This window comes from Columba livia, chromosome 4 (assembly GCF_036013475.1).
Source record: "Columba livia isolate bColLiv1 breed racing homer chromosome 4, bColLiv1.pat.W.v2, whole genome shotgun sequence".
Classification (NCBI taxonomy): domain Eukaryota; kingdom Metazoa; phylum Chordata; class Aves; order Columbiformes; family Columbidae; genus Columba; species Columba livia.
Window position 1 is genome coordinate 73,487,176 of NC_088605.1, and position 9,104 is coordinate 73,496,279.

Below are 9,104 nucleotides of genomic sequence, written 5' to 3' on the forward strand. Positions count from 1 at the left end.
AACACCCCCCATACTCCCCAAAAAAAGAGCTTTAGTAGCCAAAATCTATCTACTAGTATTTTAAAGTGCCTGAGTGCACTTACTAATGAAGCTAACATTTCAAATAGGACCAAACGAAAAAAAAAGCCAAACCAAAACATGACACATACTTCCTTTCCCAGATTTTCAAAGACAGACATGGTAAGCAGGTCTCTACTTTTAATCTGTGTTCTTTGAATATAAATGTATTTTTTAAATCAACTCGGAGAGATGAAGGATGAACAGTATGACCAACTTCTCTACCCCACAAAGAGCTGCCTCATCATAAAAGAGGGCGATGCCTGGTGGAAATTCTTATCAGCCACTCATCTCTTCTAAACTTTCTGTACTTTGAACCAATCAAACAAAATAAAAGCATAAAACCTGATGTGATAGGGTAACCATCATATCCTCAGAAAACGAATACAAAAGCCTAGCATCAGAGTATCTCTCTGCTGTTTTTTAAGATACAAAGACTCAATTAATCCTTTCTAAACCTTGTTGGTTATTTTTTAATTAATTCAGTGTAAAGACTGAGTCCAGGAAAAAAAAAAATATTTTATGAAAGAAGGTTTGGTTATAACACGGATCAGTTTAACAGGATGGAAAGCAAGGCATATTCTGTAAAAGGTACACTGAAGATACATATGTTAGTGATTCATGATCTTTATTACCCAGAGTTCACTATACTTGTGAACTGGAATTAGTCTGATGGTTTAAACAAATTTCTATGTCAAACAATGTCCATCTCTTACTTTACGAGACATTTTGCATCAACCTCTTCTCACCTTTCAAGTCCAAGATTCAGAAAGCAAGCCCCAAAATGAGAAACTCAACTACCATACTTCAGCTGACTTGATATATTGAAAGCATAGCTCTTCCTGCCAAGTTTTCTAGCAGGTTGTTTTTTCCCTTTAACTTGGCTTTCACTGGAATTTACCTGTTAAAAATAAACTTCTTTAACTGGACACTGAATGAAAGTAATGAAGTTCACTGTGATTATGCTCTTAGACTGTTTATTTTGCTTATTAAAAATAGAGAAGAATGAGGATGAGAGGTGAAGACATTTGAGTGTTGTATATTATACTGTAAGTATATTTTGCTACATCATGGCTATAAAACACAGTAGACTATCTGATTGCAGAGAACTATGTTTTCAGGAACAGTGTGAAGTTCTTTGAAATCCTATAGCAGCTATGAAATACAGAAACAGTAGATATACTAACTGTTGTGCTGTGCAGTCTCTACAATGTATTTTACCCCGTATTGTTTACTTCTTTTAGTGGTAACTATTCATCCTTGAGCCTCAATTTTCTGACCTTTGCAAAACATAATCTGCATAGAGACAATTGTTTAAGAAATCTGCATTTCCCAAATGGAGATGCTGGGAAACATATTGTGCAATAGACAGTGAGAGTTGCCTGGAAGGACAAGAGCCACTGAGATGATTTTGGCTAGAGGACAGAGCAGGCTGCTCTGATGGGACAGATACTGATCCAAGACGTTTAGTCTCAAGCCTTCATCACTGAAGTGCCTTCAAAGTCAGGATGCTGCCCACCCCTTTTAACACCTGGCCTCTTCACCTTAGCTCTGGTCACCTCCTCTCAACTTCATCCAGCACTCTCATTTCTCTTGGAACCCAGAACTTTTCCCAAAACACTGGGAGCACAGCTCCAGAATAAAAAAAACAGAATATCTTTTCAGAGAAGCACAATGAGGGAAAAGTAGAAACTTGAGAAGTGCTATCTTCTACCTCAGCACAAAATAGCAGGCCACATGTATACACAGACTTAGGTCTTCTGAAGCTTCAGAGAACATAGAGGTTGGGTCATGAACCTACAACATTTACGTAGACAACCCTTAGTTTAAGCTGTGCATGCCTTTTTGACCACTTATTTCTTTAAGGCTGAATAAAAGATGCTTTTCTTAAGAAAAATCAATCCCATTTTTGTTAAAAGCAATGTAGCAACAGCGGGAATATTGTACAGGCAGGAATCCAAACAGTTGCTGGCACTCTGAAAACATATTGTCTGAGCCTGCTTAAAGCAGGTCTACACACCTGAACCCCTAACAGCACCTTGCACTTCCATGACTGTTGCCATTAATGAAGCTGCTGCAGAAGAAAATTTTCTGGAGAGGGAGAGCAGGGCGAGGGCAGAGACATCCCCCTCCCAAATACTAATCAAGAAAAATTTTAACACAGAAAAGATTTTACCAGTGGTTATTTTATTTACATTGTTCTCAGCTACCCATTTTTATTGCTTCTATTTTAATAAATTATACTGTTTCTGAAGTCCCCAGGCAAAGGTTAAGACAGGACCAAATACTTATCATTTAGATGAATGCTATCCTGATACACGGGCCAGAAAAAAATGGAAAATACAAGCTACACTCAGATACACACATTTTCCTTTTTAAAATAAAAGGAAAATAAAAAAGTGCCACAGACAGCAAATCCCAGGATTGTTCAAAATAAGAGGTGACAAACAGCTATAGTATTCTGAAATATACAAAGTAAATAGAACCAAAATATTAAGGGAACATCATGCAGACTTTCACTCCTATTATTGGCATAGATCTCTTAAGCACAAACAGGAAAGAAAAAGAATTTTAAAAAATATGAGAAGTGATTGCCAACTTGCTCAACAGTCCCATCAACTATGTCTTTTTTGAAGGGAGTTTAACTCAGTAATGAAACAGACTTGGAATTTGAAGTTTGCCTTTAAATGCTAAAAGTTTATTAATATTTCTTCTCCCATCTATGACTTCAATACCTGGAGGTGCAGGAGGCTGTTTTAAGGAAACCATATGCTCAGTATAAAATGCAGCAACGCTCTGTTTCCGCAAAAGCGGCATACGGAAGTTGTTGTTTGGTTTTTTTTTTTTTTTTTACTTTCCTTCAGCTGCTACAAAGACATGTAATCCCTGAATAAAAATTTGAGTATAATTTCTCAGTATACGAGTGAGAAAAGGTCTGTGCAGACAGGTATTTTTATCAGAGATACTACTTTTCTCTGCAGACTTTTTCCTCATCCATAGACTGCTGCAGTTGCAATAACACCACATAACCCTTAATGACATTGTTTGTTTTTCTAGTACAACACCACAAACTGCTTGCTCTTGTTATTAAGTCTGCTTATTATTTCCTGGTGGGTGGGACCTGGGAGTTCTGGCTGTTTATTTTTAAAATTAAAAAACTAAGTTAAAATTTTCAAATATTTTCAGTCATGAGCAGATGCATTATTGGACAACTGTACAAAAAACACAAAACGTCTAAGAAATTAAATCAATCACAAGTATTAAAGAGATTTTGGAAGTGTGATGCTCTGAATCAGAATTGTTGGGTGCAGAATCATAGCAGGAAATCTAGAATCAAATTTATTATACCAGATAATGACCAAATTTGAAGAAAATTTCATCGCATGAAGAAATCCACTTGGCAAAGGTAACAGAACTACCTGAATGGTTGTTTTGTTAAGTATCTTTACAAACAATTTTTTTGTGTTTTATTCCTTTCCCAAACATCAAAGTAGTGAATATGATAAGAGCAAACACTAAAATGCCATAAATATATAAACCATTTTTTCCAGTATATTGTTAGAATAAAATCAGAATGTTTTTGTTAAAGCACATTCAAAGTAACTTAAACCAAAGGAATAAACAATATTCAAATATATGGCAAACATAATCTGGTATATGTATAATGCTAAGTATATGTAAAAATACTGAGGTTCAACACAGCAAAACAACTCTGGTAACTACGCTGTATTTTAGTCATGTGAGTTGGTAACACTACTTGAACTAACCTGAATATTATGGTAAAATGCTGCTACTTTTTTCCTACAGATTAAAAAGAATCACTGAGCGTTCTTCAGAAACAGTTCTAGTTCAAACAAAGTTGTTCAAAGTAAAATTTTAACTTAAAAAGCCACACATACCAACTTCATAAGTCTGAAGTGCAATGAATCATCAATATTAAACACCAAACCTTTTCCCTTTTTGGGGGGGGAAGAACAGCATGCCTGAGAGGCCAACTAACAAGCAAACCCAAGATTTCAGAAGCCCAGTTCACACAAGGTTTGCTGTATCAGCTGGTACTTTCACACAGGTTCTGGGGTCTCTACTGAAGACACAGTTCATCTCATGAACATGGCGGTAGGACAGGGAGGGCTCAGGCAACACCAAGGGCTGTGGTTGCTCCAATCACAAATGTTAGCTGACGATTCTCAGTGTCCTTCTGGCTTTGAACAGCCACCAAAATGTAACACAACAGAGAAGGTCAGTTAAGTAACACCAGTAAAGTGGGACAGTACAGGTAGAACCAAGTCCGGCACTGCTACACTTACACCCTAGGCTTCAAATCTACAGGTGCAAAGTGGTTACTAAGGCTTTTTTTTTTTTTTTGTTCTGTTAAATAGTAAAACTCCTGTAGCCTCAATTTTCTATAGTAACCTACAATATAGCAAAGCCTATTTAGACTAAACTAATGAGACCCCCCCCAAAATCTGCTCACTTTGTTTTAATTTCATTTGTGTGGTATTATAAAATCTGTCTGTAAGTGTTTAAACAGATAGAAACATGACCTTTAAAAGAAACAAACAAACAAAAAGCAATACTACGCAGCTCAGACTTACTTTGTTCTTGATCTGTTGATACCAGTACAGTTTGCTTAAGAGTATGCAATGTTTAGTATAGCTAATTCTGCATTTTAAATGAGGAAGAAATATATATACCTGGCACTGCTTTTCAAAAGAACATAAAAGTTGGAAGGGGTAAAAAACACTGGTAGTTGCATTAGTAGTTTCCTCCCTACATGTGGTCTGTCAGCTCCACCTAAATCCTAAACAAAGGATTTTTACCTTGACAGTAGAATAATTTGAATAATCTTTTAAGACCTTCTGAAACTGTCAACAGTGCTTCAGCAAAATACATACGTTTATATGAGAGCACTGAAGAAGACTCACTGTATTATTTCCATGCTCGAAATTAGATGCAAACTTAGGGCCTGCCTGACCTAAGGGCACAGTTAATTACAACTGTAATTATGATCTTATCAATGTATAAATTCATTAAATGTTCACAGCTTATTCAAAGGACATCAAACTACAACTTCCACTTCTAAAATACTTGTGTCAGAGCTAAAAATGACCAAGACCAGGAACTTCTTTTTCATTATTTGCCAAAAACAGTGTCTCCTCTTTGTTTTTTAATAGTTGAGTTATTTTGTTTCTGAGAACCAAAGAAAAGCTATGAACATGTTGGGAAATAAAAAAAAATAAACTAGTTTTCACTAGTTACTTATGGAAATAAGTAACAATTCTCTTTAATGCTAATACTTCTGAATTTAGAGTTGGCAAACATTTACAGTACTGAAAGGTGAGAAGAGCACATTTTGAAGCAGTCTATGGAAACACAAAGTAAGCAAGCAGAACCTCTGAAGACCGCAGAATCTTCTCATCACTAGCTACATCAGAAAGCAAACTCTAAGTTAATACAAAAAACGTTGTCTTTCACCATACCTTTGTAACTTCAAAACAACATTCACTCTGTATGCTTGTAACTAGCGAAGGAGACTTAACTTTCTAGTCAGCATAGAGCATCTTTGACAGTGAGAACACTCAGGCCTTCGAACTTGGTTTCTGCCCCTTCAGTCTCGGTAATTACAAGCTCGATAACATTAATTCTAAACTGCACTTATTCTTGGAGCTGGCATGGATTAATAAGACAGTGGCATGGCAGGATTTTGGGAAAAGGCAATGCCAAAAAGAGGAGCATTGTTTTCATGAAAACTCCAAAATCTAGTTAACTAGCAAATTGGCATCAGTGATATTTATTTGCAGGTATCCATTAGTGAATTCACATAATGCCATCTTAATAAAAAAGTAAATTTAAATTTATTAAAATTAATTGTACAAGTCAAATGCATCTAGTAAAAGAAACAATTGCTGTTTTTCAATAAATGAAATAGAAAATTTTAGAATGCCCACAGAAATGAAGTATCACTGTCAGCTTTCCTCTCGTTCTCTCCTGAGGTTCCCTTGTTCTCTCCCCCTGCACACTATTTTTTTTCCATCTAACTTTTCTAATTTCAAAATACATACTGCAAAAACATTACTGAGGTGCCGACAACTTAAGCCTGTACAGGTATGAAGTTTACCTGCTACACTTTTTTTTGAAAACACACAACATGACACAAAGCAATACAAAGCTGTTCTCAGTTTTACAACCTTAACTCTACTCAAAGTGCATTTGTCACTTGCATGAGAAAATAACTTCAGTTTTTATTACTCTACGACAGCATTTTTTTCATTAAAAAGAGAACAAAATGCAGAAAGAAGGCAGCTTATGCTTAATGTTTCAGACTAAATTATTTAACAGATCTTGCACATATTTCAGCACCGAGTTTCCTTGAAATCTCCACTCTGTGGCAGATCCCAACAAGAATATTTCAGCATAACTGTCAGTCAAATTCTTGATCCAGGGAAGCTTACGGAACAGAGGATCTGCCTCTGGACAGTTACAGGCTGCTTTTTCCTCTTTCATTTTCTCAAACTGTAGTCATTTCTGTACATTACAAAACACTGCAGACAGGATGACGTCTTAAAATGATGTCTTGGTTAATGCTTTCCTAGAATCGGCAGCTACACTATCTTTTGAAAGAATAAAAATGCTTTAACTGAAATACTATTTCAAAAGCTGATACTTCAACAGTACATCAACTCTGGATGTCAATAAAAACAAAGAGCTACATTTTCAACTCTACTCTGTAAACTTGACAGTGGCCGTGTAGCACCTTACAGCACATAAGGCACAAGATGATATGGCAGAGAACTCATCCACTTAACACTAATTTTCTCCGTTAATAGAACTTCTGAAGCACAAAACCTGTCAAATAGGATCAGCACTTTAAAACAATTTTTTAACAATACAGCCTGCATTTCTTTTAAAAAAAGTTAATCTTTAGCAAAGATTTTGAGCATTTTAAAACAGGAAGTTGAAATGCAGCACTGAAGTTGTTATGATCCCTTGCCTACAAAGCCTTATTCTACAAATGCTTACAGGCACTCATGTACTTATTTGAATGAAATTACATAGCAGCACACTGCATTTTGACAATGGCCAAATAGCAACTAGCTCATCTCTACTACAGTTCAGAAATTTTAAGTTCACATAAAATAAGTCAATAGTGCTTCTTTATCAAAGTTGCCAAAGCAGAAAACACCAATAAGTTAAAAAAATAAAAAAAAAAAATCCCCACAAAACTGTGATGATGAACAGTTGATTATTCTTGGTTTTAAGGTCAAATGTCTGATAATATTGCTTGTCACAGTGAGAGCATTTCAGTTTTGCCACTTACCACTAAATTGCCTTTAAAAACTCACTGTTTACTACCTTTGCAACCAGTCTTTACTTTTACCATTTGTGTCACTTAGGGAACTACTGCAAGCCCCATCCAAGACCAGGACATGAAGCTGTCCACAGCAAATCTACGTTTGCCCGGTAAGCACGCGTTTTTTAAAGGCCAGCCCGTGCCTATCCAGCAGCAGACACTCCAAACTGTCTCAGGTTGTCACGAATGTCACCTTCGAAACCAAAAGCGTAAAAAGCAGCCACTCCTTTGCCCACACGCACGTACTATACGATCAACAGAAGCTGGGCTTCCAAACTTTTTCATGGTAGTTTAAAGTCCTTCACAGGCACCCCTTCCTCGCTCGGAAGACACATACAATACATTAAGCCCACCATGAGCGTAAAAAAGAATAAATCACAGAAGAGGCGCAAGGCGTTTCACGCACTAACAGCGCAACTTTGCAGATACGCAACAGAAAGGAAAGCGAGCTGGCAACCACCCTTCTCAGAAACTCCGCACCAGGAAGAAGGGGTGTCCGCCTCCGGGGTCACCCCCTCCGCAGGACCCACACCCCGCGACACCCCGAATCGCGGCACGGGCCGCTGCTACCGGTTGCCCGCCTTCCCCTGTCGTTTGCTGCAGCCGCCCCGGCGGGCACAGGCAAACCCCGCGGCAATCAGCCGTTCCAGGCTCTCCAGCGGGAGCTCCACGCCCGGGCCGAGGTCACAGGCGTGGGGCTGGCCCGGAGGACACGCTTCCCGTCGGCAAACCGCCCCCTCCCTCGGGGCCGCCGCGCACCCCACGGCGCTGCCCAGCCGCCCGCTCCCGCCCCGCTCTCGCTTCGCATCGGGCCGCAGGACAGCGGAAGGGCAGCCAGAGGCACCGGGGTAAGGGCAGGGTAGAAAGAGGGCAGCGGGTCAGCGGCCGCCTGAGGCTCACCCGGGGCAGGGCAGGGCTGGCGGCGCCTCCTCGTCGCCGTCGTCTGCCGCTGGCGGATCGCGGCCGCGCGTCCCCTCAGCGCCGCGCCATGTAACCGGCGTGACGCCACCGGCGCCGCCCGCGCCCTGACTCCGCGCGGACTTTCCCCTCTCTCTCTTCCTCCCGTCCGTCCCACTGGCGAGGGCAGCAGAGCCGTCCCGGCCTGCGCGGCCGCCGCCTCCGTAGCCCCCACCGCCGCACTTCCTGACTGGAAATTCCCGCAGACGCTCCAGCAGCGCAAGCGGCCGCGCGGGAGGGGCGGGGCGGGAGCGGGCGGCCGTTGGGGGGCAGAGAGCGAGCGGGCGGCCGCTGGGCGGGAAAGGGGGCGCGCGTGCAGCCGCCTCAGCGCCGCGCGCGGTAACGGCCGCTCGCCCCCTCACGGCGCCGGGGAAGCCGACGCTGGGGTGGCGAGAAGAGGGAGCTGAGGGAACGCCTGCCGCACACCCTGTGGAGCCGAAATCCCTCCCACCTGGCGGGAGCCTTTTCACCCGGGGAAATTGCCACAGCCACGAGTATAATCCCGTCGTTGTCCGCGATGCTGGAGGCTTAGGTGGAGTCAGGTCAGACCTGGTGGCTGCCAACGTTTTCTTGTTGGTTAACCCCTAAAAAGATTTGAAGAGACTGCGTTGAGTGAACTACTGACATAGTGCCGGGCTGTTGTCTGCCTTTCATAGGCACTTAGTAAAAGGAAGTTTGCTGATGTCTGAAAACAGCAGAGTACAGGCTACATGGCACCATTTTTCTGTGGATTTCTACA

General features: G+C 40.9%; 1 protein-coding gene across 3 annotated transcripts in view; it reads right to left on the reverse strand.

The window, feature by feature from the left end:
• The window catches only part of NFKB1 (nuclear factor kappa B subunit 1), a 56,712-nt gene extending 47,877 nt beyond the window's left edge, over nucleotides 1-8,835 (reverse strand). The window contains exon 1 of one of the 3 annotated variants that reach the window (XM_021283046.2): nucleotides 8,817-8,835. The gene's annotated coding sequence lies outside the window, so the exon portion shown is untranslated. Of the gene's footprint in view, nucleotides 1-8,308; nucleotides 8,568-8,816 lie in introns of those variants that run through there. The other 2 variants (XM_065062825.1, XM_065062828.1) reach the window with 2 other exon arrangements.
• Between the last annotated feature and the right edge of the window lie 269 nt (nucleotides 8,836-9,104).